The following is a 17,600-nucleotide window of genomic DNA, read 5'->3' on the forward strand; positions in this document are numbered from 1 at the left end:
AAGACTCGGGTCAGGCCAGTTTTGAAGTCAGATCGTTGCGAGGCCATGCTTTCAAACTGGTGTTAATTACTAAGATTTAAGTCTCACCGAAAGGGGTACATAGAACATACAACAGCTGCTACAGTATGCCTTGTTTACATGTGTTGATACTCATAGAGGCAACTAATGACGTGATTGCATAATTGGCTATGATGCATGACGCATATGCAGGCAATTGTCATGTAGGAGAGAGGAATGAGCAAAAGCAAAACAAATATGTTTAGGACTACAAATGAAACTTCTTTTGACGCTTTTTGTTGTCATTTTATGTCACAAACAAAATGGAGACATCTGTGAGGGCTTTTAAAGGGTTGGGGCCCATTGTAGACCACCCTTAAGACCAATATCAGGAGGAGTTTTAAGGGGCTGCATGGCGGTCGAGTGGTTAGCACGCAAGAGACTCGAGTTTAATTCCACCCTCGGCCATCTCTGTGTGGAGTTTGCATGTTCTTGGTTTTTTCCGGGTACTCCGGTTTCCTCCCACATTCCAAAAACATGCGAGGTTAATTGGAGACTCCAAATTGTCCATAGGTATGCATGTGAGTGTGAATGGTTGTTTGTCTATATGTGCCCTGTGATTGGCTGGTGAACAGTCCAGGGTGGACCCCGCCTCTCGCCCGAAGACGGCTGGGATAGGCTCCAGCAACCCCTGGTAGAAAATGAATGAATGAAAGAGGAGCTTTGCTAAAGTAGTTTATGGACTATACACACAAAGTATTTCATCATTTATTGCCTGTCATCCACACAGAAACAGTGTTTTGTTCTGAAACCGTATTTTTTTTTAAAACAACTTCCAGAGTGTCAAAACGCCAGTTTGTTATGAAAACGTCACCACTCCCGTCACTGTCACATGACCAGAAGTGAGCTTTGGCGACAAGACGAGTAATCACATACTCCAAAATGAAAGTAATTCCACTTTGTTGTAAGTCTAGACAAGCTTCTATATGGTGCGTCACGTGGTTCCGTCAGCGTGTCTGTGGGCGTGCTTTGTGTATTTCACCCAGCGATCCGTGTGGATGCAACTATTTACCAATCCCCCACAGTGTGGACGCCAAAAATAATTTTCCAGTACCGTTTCTCCGTGCACAGGGCCGAGTTTGGAAACACGATTCTTCCTGCTATTACTACTTATACCCTTATTCCAGCTCCTACTGTAAGAGTTTGTACAGACATGCTGCATTCATGGACCGTCTGTGTTTTAACGAACAGGTACATCCAAATGTATTTGCGACGGCAAATTAATGTCTGAGAAAATTTTAAAAACAGAAATCTTGGCATGAAGGTATACTGAATACGTAGTAATGTTGTTAGGACTGATCAATACCACACATTTGTGCAATTTATTATTATAGTCATTTATGTTGCTTTCCTGTTATAAACAACATAGCTCCGGTTTAATGTCTTTTTGTGAAGAGAAGAAACTATTAAAGACCTGCATGTTAAAACCTGATATCAATCCGGACGACTAAATGCCTGAATCAGAAGTATCTAATTTCCCCTTCAGGTTATCAGCTTCTGCTGAGTTAACTAGCGCTCTTCCCAAACAACAAATTCCCAGTGACTCCCCATTTTCCATGTACAGACATTGACATATGGTGACCATCCAAGCTCGGAAATTCACAGCCCGACTGTCACTGATATGGCACAGAATGTATGAACCCCGACTATTTCCCAATGAATTAGCCCGCCTGGGTCAAGTTTACTTAACACTTTAATGTTTTCCAATCTGTAGATGAAAAAGTTAGAGAGAAAAGGATTGCTCCCATATAGGCTATCGACCTTGGCCTGGAAACAATTAGGAAATTGCTTTGAAATGTTATATGCTGTCCAGACTCTTGTACAGTATCATGTCACTCCTCACTTGCTTGTAAGGGGGAAACAGAGGATGCTAAGTGCACTCTTTAGCAGGCGCGGCAAATGACTGACACAACAAGCATCCCCTTGAGTATAACCAAATGGCCCTGCAGGCTATACGTCTGGAACGCCAGCGTCAGGGTGCTACCGCGAGCCCCGGCTCTCGACTCCCATGAGCGCTCTGCGAGATGGCACCATCGAGATTAGAGATGTAAAGAAATAACAAATACAGATTAAGCAGCTGTGCACTAACTCACTGGATAAACCTTTTCTTTTTGATTTATATTTATTTGACATGTTCCCTGCTTTGGCGGACACTGGCCCGGAGGTGAGACTGAATGTGAAGGGAACAGTTAAATGGTGATGAAAGGGAAAGGAATGCTTTGTTTACCCCGCTTCAATCCCTCGCTCTAAAGTTAAATGTTCCAATAAAGTTCTTCATCACAACCGCCTTATTGTCCCTGCGCTTCACGTCAAAATTGAGAGAGCAGAAAAAGAGTCGTGTTTATTTGAAACTTGGTTTGAACGTATTAGTCCAAGCAAACCAAAACTGGCGACCAGACAAGACCTTTTCATCAGAAATGTGGAGAATGTATAACACAAATAGTCCTGACACCCCACATCTGTGCGGGAAAGCTCTTCTGTAGGGCAGCGCTAGGATCCAAAGTGAAGATCAACTCCGTGTTGGTGTGAGTGCAAAGCCTGGGAGCCTCTCCAAGATTCTAAAAATCATCTTGGCTCATTCGGAGATGTAAATACTCCTCATTCTTAACCTTCCCATTATCAGCCATGTCCTCATCAGCATAGGCATACATCGTCTAGACAGCTGAGAGCTCGGAGCATGTGGAAATGTGTCAAACAGGAATGACGGAGCATCATAGCATCTCCTGTGAAGGCCTTGATTCATGTCGGTCCAGCTTTAATGTAAAAAAGAGCACAGAGAAAAGATAGACACTTGGCCAAGGACCCGCTTTTAAATTGATAAAATCCAGCACAAGCATATTTTCAATAATTATGTTCCTCCTTCGAGGGGCTCTTGGCTGCAAAGGGGTTCTGTCTTCTACTTCCTGTTGTTATAGTTAGCCGATACTGTGGTTGTCTTTGTGATGTCGCCTGATACGTTTCTCTTATTACAGGCCAAGGTGGTGCAGATCGGAACATGTGCCGGGAATAGTGCAGCCACACTGAATGAGCAAAAGTATTCAGACGCCCTTCTTAATCAATGAATTAATCAACTAATCAGGAGTTGGACTAGACAGTTTGTTTCTTTCCGGATTTTAATTCTTCATCTTAGCAAGTCCAGATGTGCTGGAACTTTCCGAGGAAGACCCTTTCCTGTTCTGATAGTGAATGTGATGAAGAAAGACACATTATTTGTAGTATATCTCGTTTATCACTGTTCATTTATTCACAATGAGGGAATTTTCCATCCATTCATCCATTCATGTTCCGCTTTTCCGAGATTGGATCACTGCGGGCAAGAGCCGAAGCAGGTGAGCCCAGAATTCCCAGTTGAGAGACATAGTCTGTCTTGGGTCTTCTCTGAAGCCTCCTACCGGTTGGATGTCCCATGAACACCTCCCCAGGGAAGTTTCTGGGAGGTATCCTGACCAGACACCCGGACTCCTTCCCTAACTCCAGAGCAAGTCCTCCAGACATTAAAACACTAAAGCTCCTCCACTTGAGGAAGGATTTCTCGACTTACCGCCATGACAGGAACTGACCACTTTATGGCCATAGCTTGACAATCAAGGGACGGAACACTCGGACTCGAATGCACAGACTCAATGTCCGACGTATTCCTCGGAACATGGTTGAAGCACTTCCGAGGTTAGAAGTTCAACACTACACTCGGACTCGATGTCCGACACATTCCTCGGAACATGGTTGAAGCACTTCCGGATGTAGAAGTTCAACACTCGGACTCAATGTCCGACACATTCCTAGGAACATGGTTGAAGCACTTCCGGAGGTAGAAGTTCAACACCCGGACTCAATATCCGCCACATTCCTCGGAACATGGTTGAAGCACTTCCGGAGGTAGAAGATCAACCCCCTGGACTCAATGTCCGATGCATTCCTCGGAACATGGTTGAAGCACTTCCGGAGGTAGAAGTTCAACACCCCGACTCAATGTTCGACGCATTCCTCGGAACATGGTTGAAGCACTTCCGGAGTTAGAAGTTCAACACTACACTCAGACTCGATGTCCAACACATTCCTCGGAACATGGTTGAAGCACTTCCGGAGGTAGAAGTTCAACCCCCTGGACTCAATGTCTGACGCATTCCTCTGAACATTTTTGAAGCACTTCCCTACGTAGAAGTTCAACACTCGGACTCAATGTCCGACGCATTCCTCAGAACATGGTTGAAGCACTTCCGGATGTAGAAGTTCAACACTCGGACTCAATGTCCAACGCATTCCTAGGAACATGGTTGAAGCACTTCCGGAGGTAGAAGTTCAACACTCGGACTCAACGTCCGACGCATTCCTCAGAACATGGTTGAAGCACTTCCGGAGGTAGAAGTTCAACCCCCTGGACTCAATGTCCGACGCATTCCTCTCAACATTGTTGAAGCACTTCCCTACATAGAAGTTCAACACCCGGACTCAATGTTCGACACATTCCTAGGAACATGGTTGAAGCACTTCCGGAGGTAGAAGTTCAACCCCCTGGACTCAATGTCCGACGCATTCCTCGGAACATGGTTGAAGCACTTCTGGAGTTAGAAGTTCAACACCCCGACTCAATGTTCGACGCATTCCTCGGAACATGGTTGAAGCACTTCCGGAGTTAGAAATTCAACACTACACTCGGACTCGATGTCCAACACATTCCTCGGAACATGGTTGAAGCACTTCCGGAGGTATAAGTTCAACCCCCTGGACTCAATGTCCGACACATTCCTCGGAACATGGTTGAAGCACTTCTGGACGTAGAAGTTCAACACCTTCTGGCAGGCGGCTAAACTACTGTTTGGGGCATAAACGCAAAACCAGTCAGTACCTATCCCCGCACCCAAAAGCGGAGGGGAAAGTACACTATCGTACCCCAAGTTAAACTCCAATGTGGACCCTAGGATCATTGGGACGTGCAAACTCCGCCACCATGATAAGACGGCCGCTCAGGAAGGAGGTTTTGTAAAAGTAGCAACCCTATAGTCACCTGTCTTATAATTTTTTTTTATTTTTTGCTGACATTATAGCATCCCTGCCAGTATAGGCACAGTGATACTTTTATCCGTATGGTCTATGTACGTCTGAGCAGACAGAAGGGCCGCAGTGCACACAGATGGACAGATGAGGGATTCAGTCGAGCAACAGATGCCTGAAGTGACCCCTCCTGCTGCCTTTCATTGAACCACTGGCTTGGACACAAAGGCAGGGGCGGCCCTAAACATTAAATACACTTGCTTGTGCCTTAATGGCAAAGGTCACGTTAACCCCTGCTTCCATTCTTTCTCATGAGCCCTGAACGCTAACAAAAATATCTCCAGTTGCTACACACACACACACACACACATTTCGGAGATGAAGCTGAACACAATAATTGGACAAAGTGTTTTTTTCACACCTATTTTGCCTTTTCTGTGGGTTCTCCAGCTTGTCAAACCATACAGATAATGATAATTGTATTAAATATAACTCCACGCTGACATTTTTCAAGGTTATGTTCATCAATTTTAAATATAACTCTTTTTGTTTTCTACAACTCGTTTTGTTTTTTTCTAATCAGCAAAATAAGTTCCTAGAAGTGCATGCGTACCTGTCCAGAGAAGCACACTTTTTTTTTTTGCTGTTTATTTTCTAAAGGAATGTTTGAGGCTGCCCTTTCACCTCTCCTCATCAATTTACTACCCCTGGTCTATGTTACAGAGGGTGACCCTGTCCTCGTCATCCCTGATTAACAAGTACACCTACAGATTCTCCATTCAATCCGTGTATGTTTGGAGTCCATCTTTCTTGTTGTGGTTATTGGGAGTCTCTGTGTGCTCGTGTGAGGGTCTGAATGAGGCTGAGCCAAAGGTAAATTTACTCAGTTAAGTGTGACAATGCTGATGTTTGGGAGCAAGGCGAGCACATGACCTCAGTGCCAATTCTCAGGCTTATTGAGGAGACGGCGAGGGAGGGTCGTTGACCAACAATGGTATTTTCAGGTCTGGCAAATAAAACCTTTCATGTGTGTTGAAAAAGTCACCGAAACTTGAAAACGTGAATTAAAATGGAGAATCTTTCTCTAGAATATGTCTCTCCTATGAATTCCGTTCATAGCTATTAATCATTGTCAATACATACCTAAAGACATTCCTGATTTTTTTTTCGTTTTGTTGAAAAAAAAAAGTCCGGGCGGTAAAAAGAAGTTTTAGTTCATTGTAAAACGAGACACGTAGGCAAACAAACATGGGTCAGGGGCAATGAGGCAGCAAGACAAGGATCTGAGCTTGAAAGGGGGGGAAGACCGTGGGTGCACGAGGACTTGATGGACAACTCCACAACTCAACAGAGGCAGAGCTTTCACTTAAAAATGGTGCCTGGCCTATCTCAAAAGGTCAGAGCCCAGAACACTAACACACTACATTAATCATGAGAGGCGGCGGCTTACCTGTCTAATGTTTCAGCTGTGCTGTACAGTTAACCTCAATTACGGCTGATTAGGAGGTGTGGAAGATGAAGGGCCTCGGCCACGCAAACGATTGGACATTAATAATGCAACGTCAGATTAGATGTGTCTGTTCCACAATTCAAACAGTCATTTCTTACCTTGCATTTACCACTCTGATCTTTTGTTAGTGTTAAATATCCGGGGTCAAGGATCTGTTAAACGAATTTTTGTGCATACGAGGAAGAATCCGCACAGGCTGTTCAATGGCTGTATGTTGTTGTAAAAAGTGGGAGGTTTTTTTGTGTTTATCAGTGAAAATGTTCTGTTATTATTTGTAAATATGTGGAATGTGAATCCAAGTAAGCCGTTCCAGACACCCAATAATATTAAATAAATCTACTTTTACATGGAGAAACCTTTGTGAAATCATAATAAATGATGAATTAAATGGGCAAATTGACATTTTACATCATCATCATGTTTTCTTCAAAATTCCAAAAGGGTTCCACCCCTTCTTATCAAGTTGCTGCGACTTGCAACAGTATTTGGTCCCATGGAGGGTTATTTAGCAGTCAAGCTCAATAAAATGTGTAACGTAAAGGTTGCTTCATTTGAGCACATGATTCCGCAAATTCTGTTTGTTTTGTGCAATATTTTATAAAAACACCAAAACTAAATTTTGGTAAAAAATATTTGTCAAAAACTGAATCATACAAAACCTTTGGTTGTAAATTATTATTATTATTATTATTTGGAAAGTTAATTAGAGAGCAACAATTGAAAACCGCAGGAGAGGCAAAGCCTTTTATTGTCAACTCATATTTAATTAATTGATAAAAAAGGGCAGTAATACATACATATATATGTACATTGGACTGTAATAAATAATACTTTACAGCAAATTTATGACACCATGTAAAACTTACTGTATTGTGATGTTGATGGGGGGATGGAGAAGGCGTGTCACACAGAGCAACACGAGATGATGGATGTCTGACATGTCTGAGAAGTCTTACAAGTGTACTTGAAGTAGTCAAGAAAATGAGGTATTTGACGAGTATGTGAATTGCATGTTATTTCGGGAGTTACGTATATACGTATTTGATGTCTTATTTTCTCAGTTCTGGCGGCATAGTTGGGATGAGTGATGACATTTTTTTCCAAAATAGATGTCTGTCAAACCAAAAAATGAGTTGAGCTTCGATTAAACTCGAGAAGGGGGGCAGTTATTGTCTGGCTTTTGACTTCCGACACAAAATATGCTGACAGGCAATTTAAAAACCAAAGCAAAAATATGCACTGTGGGCATCACACTATGCAAGGAATAATACCAAGTTACTTCCACTCAGAATGAAATTCAAATATTACCCATGAAATTACCACAAATGTTTTTTAAGTGGTATAATATTTCAATTAAATACATGTCTATTGTTGGCCATTGGATTAAATTAAGGACAGACAAAATAAAAAAACACATGAAATGTTGTGCCAAAGTGAGGTAAAGGCTTCACGCTCCCCCAACCCCCTTCTTGGTAATTGCCCCATTATACGTTGGTGGCAGATGAAGCCATTACAGATGTTTTATGATGGGGCCATTTTCATTTTGTCTTCCCAATGAGGGACAGATTTATGGCACAAGGCAGTCCTCCATTCAGGGGTAGAAGTCCCTCGCTGCATCCCTAATACACAAACACTTGACCCCCCCACACACACAAACACACACACACACACAACGTTGCATTATCTTATGATTGTCTTCACTCTGAGTTTAATCAGGAAGTTTAATCACTTTGACTGGGATTTTTGGCAGCAGGTTTGGAGGTGGATAAATGGTTAATTTGGGGGAGGAAAAAGTGCCCACTTCCAAGGCTGTGTTGCATGTGGGAAAAGGAGGAAGCGTCTTGTTGGGGGAAGACCTCATCAAGAAGTCTCTGGTCTGTGGGAAAGCAACTGGCACAGATTACAACTTAGTCTGACACTTTCTCACCAAATGTTATCCTACTAAAAGCAAGCATCGTAAAGGGCAGTTAGCATTTTCAGTATTAATCTGTTAGCTTGGAGTGATGTGTTTGAAGTTTTAAAGGCTTTGTGGTTTGATTCCAAAGACTTTGTGTGGTGCGGTGGTGTTTGGTGTGGTTCCCTATGGTTTAGGAATCAAAATTATTAGTTTAGTAAGTTCAATGCCAGGAAAAATATTGCTTATAAATTGCTGCCCACCGCCTTTACCCACAACTCATTGCTACAGGAGCGCACCTACCTACAATTTTTTTTTTTTACATGTATAAAATACTTTTATAAAAGTTCCATATGACTTTAGTGCTACTGCATTGCTAAAAGCATTCAAGTTAACAGACCCGAAACAGGAGAAGGTCCCCATTGTGGTGATCCTTGGTGCAAACTGTGGAAAGTTGTCAGGTACAAGTCTTTTACAAACAAGGTCAGCGGAGGAACACTCGTTATTAATCATTCACAAGAGTCGCACAAAGAAAGCCGGAGAGAGGCAAGTTGGCCCACAGGTTTGCGCCTTGAATCATGTTACATAAACAGTCCACTCTGACACTTCCAACACCTTGCTCCTATCATCTCCACCTGCCTGACGCTGATTGATTAATCCTCATTGAATGGGCTACCAATGTGGCATCGGCGTTGCAGCTTTAGTTGCATATTCAGATATTCTGTCAAATTACGTCATACCACCGTTGATTCAACACAACATACATTCTACGGACTCAAACCTGAGGAATTGAGTGAGGTTTGACCAGATGGAAGTTGACCGTGGACCCTATTCCTGTGTCTCTTACACCAAAAAAAAAAAAAGTGAGCTCTCACGCAATTTTTCTGTTTGCTGTAGTCTGACCTTTTTGTGAACTGCGGTAAAGTGAAAGGCACTTTCAGCTGGGGGGAATCGGATGGCAGTAACCATATGCCCTTCAACTGATACAAAGGTAGGAAAGGGGGGCAGGGGTTTGTGAGCGTTGGGTGGGGTGGCGGAGAAGGGGGCCTTGCATGCTAGGGTGAAAAGGAAAGTGCCATGCCGCATCTTTTTGTGTTGGTAAAGTGGTGGCGGTTAAGGGTCGGGGGGTTTGGGGGCAGAAGAAAAGGGGGAGGTTTGCGGGATGTTGTGAACATCCAGCAGACTGACTGTTGAGATGGAAGCCTCTTATGGATGAGTGCAATATGTAAACATCATTCCTTTTTTTTCTGTCTGACCCTCTCTGTGTCCTATTTCAGTCCCTTCTAGACTATTATCTATCTGGAGCATCTTACGCTTCTTTTCTTTTAACCACTTCCACACATCGAATTTACATTTTGCACTCTTGGATCCAAGAGAAGTTCTAAGTAGAGCTTTAGAATGCAAAAAAATGAATACGTGAGTGAGACAAAAATGTTTTCAGTCAGAAATTTATTGCATCAAACTGAAATAGTTTAAGACCATAGTTACAAACCCCCAAAATTTCCCTAAAATAGACATTTAATGTTCACAAAAAGAACTATGTAATGAGTAGTTACCCCTTTTTTGTTAATCACTTCACAGATTACTTTGGGCATGCTTGATGCCTGTGATTCCAGGAGGTTGGTGGGAATGTTGATGTCACAGAGAGGCTCCATTGTCTGGAACTGATGCCCATTTTTGTAAACTTCCCTTGACACCCATTCCCAAATGTTCCCAATTTGATTTAGATCAGGGGAACATGCAAGATGTTCCATCAGACCATGTCGGATGGGCTTTGTGAATTGTGTTGAAAAAGCCAGTCATTACCAGACAGAGGATGGCCTTCAGTCATGAGGGATGCCTGCCCCCCTCCCCACAAAAAAAAATATCTCCACATAGCCAGCTACCATTGGATGCCCATGCACAACCTGAAGCTCCATTGTTCCATTGAAGGACAAAACCAACACCAGATCATGATGGCACCACTTGTGTGGGAAAACATCTCAGGTGGGATCTCCTTGTCTTGCCAGTAACGCTGAATAATAATAATAATAATAATAATAATAATAATACGAAGACCAATACGAGTCTGATGGTTATTACACTTGGCACTAGTAACCTACGTTTGGACCAAGGATCATCTTTTGTCTTGAAGGTCATCCAATTGAACCGTCCGGATCTGGGCCGGTTAATTTTTTTGGGCTTACCATTTGATCTTTTTGTTCCTCAGGATCTTTGAAATTTACTGCGTCCAACCTCAAGAGGCCTTGCATATGCAGCTCGACCATCCAATCACGTTCAAAAGAGAGAAAGCATTTTTCCTTTGCCATCAAGAGATGGATGAATGAAAGTTTGATGGATGGATGTATAAAATGTCTGCTATTGAATAGTTTCCTCGTCAACTCTGGTGTAATAGTTTATAATATGCTACTGCTGCCTTTCATGCAGATGGTGGGGGTACTCAACCACTGCAGAGGTCAAGTACGGTTCCCAAGCTCAGATAAATGGGAAACTTGCGTCACCAAGAGCATCCGGGATTTCACAGACTGATAGGGAGAAACGTGAAAGACAATGAAAGACAACCACCATTCCATATTTTCCTCATCACTATTTAGAGTCCTTGTTGACTAAATTGTGGAAAAGTTATACGATTCAGCTGTTGTTGATTTTCGTATTTCCAAATAAATCCATCGGAGGAGAAGAGTTCCCAACTTCTAAGCCATGTGGTGATTTAAGGAAAGTGGTTTGTACATCTTGCAATATTTTCAACAATGAATCCAGTGCATTGTTTGCAGTGTCTGTACTTTCTACTATTACAACTAAAACCTGCAGTTGGTTTCAATCTACAGTTTAACAACTTGTCACTGCTAATATTCCATTTGTTTAGTGACACGCTCAAGGAATATTTTACTTCATTTGGTGCCTCTGTTTTACATTGCTTTTATGCAGACCGTGTACTTTTGGTCCGTTTTTTTTTTTGAGTCCTGGTCAAAGGTGTCGCTTAGTATATGCATAGGTTACTTCTAATTTTCACACACTAAAATATATAGATTCCATCAATGTATTAATATTAATATTTTACATTTTGGAGATTACATTCTTGATTCCCGTACATCTTATACTGTTTAACTGCCTTAATGCTCCACACTATTAGAGATTTAGAAGGCCACCATGTTTGGGAGTGCAAAAATGTTTGTATTATGTTCTGCATCGACGAGAGGGTGTTATGTAAATATACATATATTTTAATGTAGTACACAAGGCGATACAGCAAAAATACACACCAAGGAACAAAAGGAACCCCCAAGCAAGGCAGGAGGAGACCGCGGTCCACTGGGCAGTAGTTAGCCGAGTCCAAAAACATGGCGTGTATAACCACAAGAAGCAACCAGTAGAAAGAAAGCCTGGCTAAGGAGCAAGGAAGGACAAAAGAATAACCCAGCAACACTCAGCTGTCAGTAGCAGCAGTAATCAATTACAGGTGTGCACAGCGGAGGTGCGCACCTCCTGCCAGAGAAGGGAGTTGCGTGGACGGAAAAGAGAAACAGGGGGGACAAAATAATAGGAACAGCGGCGGTGCAAAAAGAGAGCGTAACAGTTTGTTCAAGACGTAACGTTAATCCATTGCTCTTGGTGTTCTTTAAAGAGTAGCAGCGGCTATGACACGATAAATGTTTCCAGAAATGTCACATTTCCACAAAATCTAAAAAGCCTCTTGCGGGCGCTCATTCTTTCATGTTTGAATGTGCGTTGGAGATCTGATGATAAATAGACGATGGTGGAGGTTGGAGAGGAGAGGGGGAAGGGTGGAGGGGAATTGGCTGTGGCCTGTTGATGGAACATACTCCACCACACAGACCGCTTTGCCAACGAATCCAGATGCTTTCACAAATAACTAACTTTTTTTCATCCTCAGGGTGGTTTGAAGTGCAACTCTGAATTAAGCTCTCTTCAGACATCTAAGATTGCAAGGTTATAGCCCTGAATCTGATTAATCTTGGGCAAAAGTATTGTATCCGCTCCCATTGCTTCTGCACTTTTTGGCCCAGGAAGCACACATCCACCCTTCGACAGATATTGAACAGATGTTTCAGAGCTGCTGTGAACTATTAAACTTGTGAGATGTGGCTCATCATCATCACATCAGATCAGAGAGCATCTGGACCGAGCAGGTACATTTACCAGCACATTTTCTCCAGAAGACAACACGCACGCTTTCTTGTGAAATTGTTTCTTATGTAGCTAACATGCTAAAAACTCTGTTTTATTATATGACACCATTCTCCATTTAAAATTGATTAAAAAAATATTGTTTGTTTACATAACCACAAAGTTCTGCGGCCTGAACACGCTGCATTAAAAGATTAACCCTGATTAACTCTGAAAGATTAACTCTGTGTTTTATAACGCTTTTTCTAAAATATGTGTGATGATAAGAGAAGTAAAACATAAAAAGAAAACAAGAAAATTAATTCATTTCCTACCACTTATCCTCACGGGGGTTGCGAGGATGCTGGAGCCTATCCCAGCTGTCTTCGGGCAAGAAGCGGGGTAAAGGTTTTTTTTTCTATAGTAATTGCTCATTTACCACGGTTAATTGGTTCCAGTCTCGGCCAAAGTCAGCTGGGATAGGCTCCAGCATACCCCTGTGACCCCTGTGACTGAGAATATGCGGTATAGAAAATGGATGGATGGCTCCAGAACTGACCGTCAATTTCCTCGAAGTAGGATTTCTTATTCATTTATTCATTTTCTACCGCTTTTCCTCACAAGGGTCGCGGAGGGTGCTGGAGCCTATCCCAGCTGTCTTCTTGCGAGAGGCGGGGTACACCCTGGACTGCCAGCCAATCACAGGGCACATATAGACAAACAACCATTCACACTCACATTCATACCTATGGACAATTTGGAGTCGCCAATTAACCTAGCATGTTTTTGGAATGTGGGAAGAAACCAGAGTACCCGGAGAAAACCCACGCATGCACGGGGAGAACATGCAAACTCCACACAGAGATGGTGGAATTGAACTCGGGTCTCCTACCTGTGAGGCCTGCGTTCTAACCACTTCTCCACCATGCAGCCGAAAACAAGAATATACACTGGAAAACAGAAAAAGTAAGATCTTAACATTTTCCCATCATGCATTTCATCCGAAGCAAAGCCTTTTGTGTTACTATTATGATGATAATTATTATGATCATCACGTTATTATTATTATCATGCCTGCTGTGAGATCATTTGAACCTGCAGTAAAAGCCTGTTGTTCGGGCCATTGACTCTGGTGCATGTCTCACCAAACAATTAGTGACCATCTTCTTAATTCCTCATATTTGAATTTTGTTAATTTAGCCACGTTTATGCGTGGAAATGCTTCATTTAGACATGCATGATTTCTTAATTAATATATGTTTGACAATCCGTGATAGAGTAAAGCTGCAGAATTGGAGAGGGATAACTATACATGGATATGGAGGTAACTATTCTGGAGTTTTAAAGTCAAGTGTCAAGAGTACCAAAGCGGTACCAACCTCGTGTTACATAAGAAATGTAACTATTTTCATAGTACATATTTTAGCTTACGCTTAAAATACAGAGCATTTTCTGTGAAAACCCTTCGGAAAAGCTGGTGGCATTTTCTCACAGTCTGAGGATGATGAGGTCACAGATCTCCTACCGAGTTTGGTATGAGCCATCAGGTGCCGGTGCTGGATGAGGATGAGGAGTGGAGAATGAGGGCATTCCTGATTTCCAGCCAGGCTGATTGCCTGTTCTTAATCTGTCCCATCGAGGCAATACTCTGTGCAGCAGCAGGGTGTCCCGTGTCTGCCACTTCTCCTTCAATGGGGGAGAAAGACGGGTGAGGGTGAAATTGAGAAAATGAGAGAGTGAGGACAGAATTAACGTCTTTCCGTGCCTTTCGCCAGACTATGTTATTTGAAATCAGGACATGAGTGGCATAAATTCACTATTCCAGAACATATTATAAGCAAATGACAAAACAGTCATAACTCACAGAGCGAAACTATGTGAGGCATTATTCCTCCATGACTGCCCAGAAATGTAAGAAACTGCTTGGTGGATATAACCCAACATTCATCACAGATGTAGTCACTACCAAATGTCATTGGGTGTATTAGGTACAAAGTCCAGTTTTTTAATGAGTCAAATGGCAACCACTCTTACTGCAGAAAACCCCTTTGGAGCTTTGTATGTTTATATTGGCTGCATCATTGTTTGGAATCGTACCCGTTTCAGTCCTGAATTTATTATGCTAATAATCAATGAAATGAATTAACTGAAAAGCAGTGTCAGGTGTCAAAACATTCATTTTTCAATATAAGTTCCTTTTGAGTATCAGGGTTCGCCACAGCCACTTAATCGCCTGAATGGTTTTGGCTTAGATTTTATGCCAGATGCCCTTCCTGACACAACCCTGGCCCGAGAACTGAACCCACATTACTTTAAAAGCAGACGTGTGTACTATTCTACCACTAGGGATTTCAATGTACAACGTTTTGGGGCCACGGCATATTCTAAAAATAAAATTAATTATTTATTAATGATGCATATTTTCGATGTAAACCTGAGAAATGCATGAACACGGGCGTACGCTAACCGAGGCTCCACCTTTTCAAATGTTTTCTTTTTAAACTGATTAATTGATGTAGAGACGTAAACATGTTGCAGTACCTCAGACTTGCCAAATAGTGAGTAGTGAAATAGTTTAATTGCCGTATAAAAAGTTGTCCCTCCGAAGGCTGTGCTCTACCTACAAAAAATATTCCATTTATAAAAAATGAATCGATGAAATTCACTTATCACAAGCGATAAATGAGGAATATATGTATATTTAAATATATTTAAATAAATAGTTTTAAATCTGGAATGGCCCCCCTTTTTTCTTGTAATACTCATCTTGTGTTATGTCGTGCTCCTTTTGAGTTCCAGCAAAAATAATTTCTTAAAATACGCCAACCAATAATGTGTAAATACCTGATAAGTGAATATGCCTGCTTTTAGGGGAGGAGAACTGAGTTTAATCATTTTGGATTTTGTTGAAGATAAGAAAAATAAATGATTTTCACCACTTTCACTTGTTTAGTTTTTATTTGTTGGTAAATTATGCTCAAAGTTACATATCAAACTTACCACTGACATATTTCCAGTGGCATGCAATCAACAGGTACAACTCAAACATGGGTTTGTTCCTGTGTGAAGAAGTGATAAACACTATATTCACATTGTAGCGGCTTTGGATTCAAACTCAACTTTCTGTTTCGTCTGGACGCAGTATTCCACAAAGACATTTTGAAATTTGCCTCTTAATAACTTTAAAAAAATGTTCAGCTGGTTTGCTCCGAGAACCGTTCAGAATGAATGGCAGAGAGGGGCGTGGCCTCCCTTCATCCGCACCAATAAATTCATGACATGTCAATTTTATGAGCCTCTTGCCAGAGTGCCAACGCTATCCACCAGCAGCGAGTTGGCCGAATAAAATGTCTCAACTTTTTATGATTGACGAGGCTCAAAGGAACAACAGTTCAAGTTTGGCTCGCTGCGTCTGCCAACCTGAAGCCATTTTTATTGCATGGGTGTAGATTTAATACCAGATTTAAAACACATTTTTTTCTACATATGCAAAGCAGACCTTTAAACACAAAATTCATATTTTGGTTATTTTCAATATGAAATAACTTCACTGATCTATGCTTGTAAAGAAAGTTGCGTGAGCTATATGAAATCAATAACAGACCCCCCTTTCCCCCCTGTACAGAAATTAGTGGCTGGCTGTTGGCTGATTTATTACCCTTATATACTACTGTGTGTACTTAACTTGTCTCAGAAAACATGTGGATAGAAGTTACAGCTCCTTTCTCTTTTTTTTGTACACAGCCTACATTGTGCTCTTCAACAATCATATCCTGGGATATGTCATTTGAGGTGGGAACCCCTACAGGAGGGCAAGAAGTGAGGCTGGTGTGGGTGAGGGTAGCGAAAGGTGGGGGAGTTGGGAATTAGTCCTTAGCCAGATACTAGGCTGAATAAATAAACCCGGAAACATTAAAATCCCCTTTCCCCTTCACCTTTGAACTTGTGCATTAGATTGTGTAAACATACATCGAGACGTTTAGACCCGGCTTGTCCCTTCCCCGTGTTACACTTGCCGATGTTCTCTTCGGACTGTGCAACTGCAAATTCTGCACTCAAATTTCATAGGCTCGGGAGTAAAAAGGGACATTTTGTGGTGTATTTTCTTTGTGCTTTGTTTTCAAATTAGAACCAGCCATGCGATCGCTACATACGCTGTAATATATTTGCAAACCGTTGCCGTGAATCTCACATTATAGAGTTCATGGCCATTTCAATTCAATAGTACTTTATTGCACACCCAATTGGAAAAATAATAAATTTGTCCACACGTACCGGATCCGGGTGGAAATAGAGTATTATGAACATTTGTAGTTATATTGATTGTTGTGAGTGACTGCAGACATCATGTCTACTACAACAAAATATGTCTTTTTAAAGCATATTTTAAGCCTTTGTTTGTTTTACATTAAAAATATATGCAAACAAATATATACTACGTCTAAGGCACTTGTTTTGTCATGTTATGCACAAAACGTCCCTCCAGCAGCGCATTAGCATGGAAACTGGAATGGATGTCAGTGTCTGTGTCTGCAGTAAATCCAGGGTCTGCAGCCTACTAGTCCACCTTTGTGGGCTGCATGACGTCCTCGTGCATCAGGCCTTTGTGGGATAGTACAAAATGAAACAAATCAATGGGATTTTTGAGAGTCGAGCGCTGATGACATCATAAACGGGCGACATAGTCAACTTCCAGTCCTGGTTGACATTTTTTCCGTAAGTAAAGGATGCTAACGGGATGTTTAGTGTTAAGAACACAGTTGGACTCACATTGCGTAATGGTAATGGTAATGGTTTTATTTCATTTGAACATGCATCAGATTACAATTGAGTGCATCACATAATCAGTTCACAGTTCCACATGTCAAAAAGGAGTAGGAAGAAGCAATCTGGTACTTTTACAATCAGTAACTGTTACATTTGTTCACTTCCTGCTTTCCATAATACAGTTTAAGGTTTTTTTTTATTAATAACATGACAAGGCGCCTGCCATATTGTAAGCTAACTGGAAAATGCATG

The sequence above is a fragment of the Doryrhamphus excisus genome, linkage group LG5 (assembly GCF_037039965.1).
Source record: "Doryrhamphus excisus strain RoL-2023G ecotype Guam linkage group LG5, RoL_Dexc_Guam_v1.1, whole genome shotgun sequence".
Lineage (NCBI taxonomy): Eukaryota > Metazoa > Chordata > Actinopteri > Syngnathiformes > Syngnathidae > Doryrhamphus > Doryrhamphus excisus.